Below are 667 nucleotides of genomic sequence, written 5' to 3' on the forward strand. Positions count from 1 at the left end.
ACTCAGGAGGCTGAGGCAGGAGAATGGCGTGAACCCGGGAGGCAGAGCTTGCACTGAGCCGAGATTGCGCCATTGCACTCCAGTCTGGGCAACAAGAGACTCCATCTCAAAAAAAAAAAAAAAAAAAAAAAAAAAAAAGGTATATATCTCCACAGAGACTTGCACACAAATGTTCATAGCAACATGATGTATAGCCAAAAAGTGGAAACAACCTGTGTCCACTGATGAGTGGATAAACTGTGGTGCGTCCATACCATGAAATACTCTTGAGCAGTGAAAAGGAATGAAGTTCTGATACATGCTACGAGGTGGATGAACCTCCAAAACTTTATGCTACATCAAAGAAGTCAGATGTGAAAACCCATATATTGTATGACCCATTTATATAAAATGTCCAGGAAAGACAAATCTATAGACCCAGAAAGCAGATGTGTGGTTGCCTGGGACTGGGGTGTACGAATGAAGAGTGGTTACCATCTGGCATGAGGGGTCTTACTGGGGCAATGGGAATGTTCTAAAACCAGATGTAGTGAGAGTTGCACAGTTCAGTCAATTTGTTAAAAATCATTGAGTTAGGCGGGGGTGGTGGCTCATGCCTGTAATTCCAGCCCTCTGGGAAGCCCAAGCGGGTGGATTGCTTGAGCCCGGGAGTTCAAGACCAGCCTGG

The sequence above is a fragment of the Mandrillus leucophaeus genome, unplaced genomic scaffold (genome assembly GCF_000951045.1).
Source record: "Mandrillus leucophaeus isolate KB7577 unplaced genomic scaffold, Mleu.le_1.0 Scaffold125, whole genome shotgun sequence".
Lineage (NCBI taxonomy): Eukaryota > Metazoa > Chordata > Mammalia > Primates > Cercopithecidae > Mandrillus > Mandrillus leucophaeus.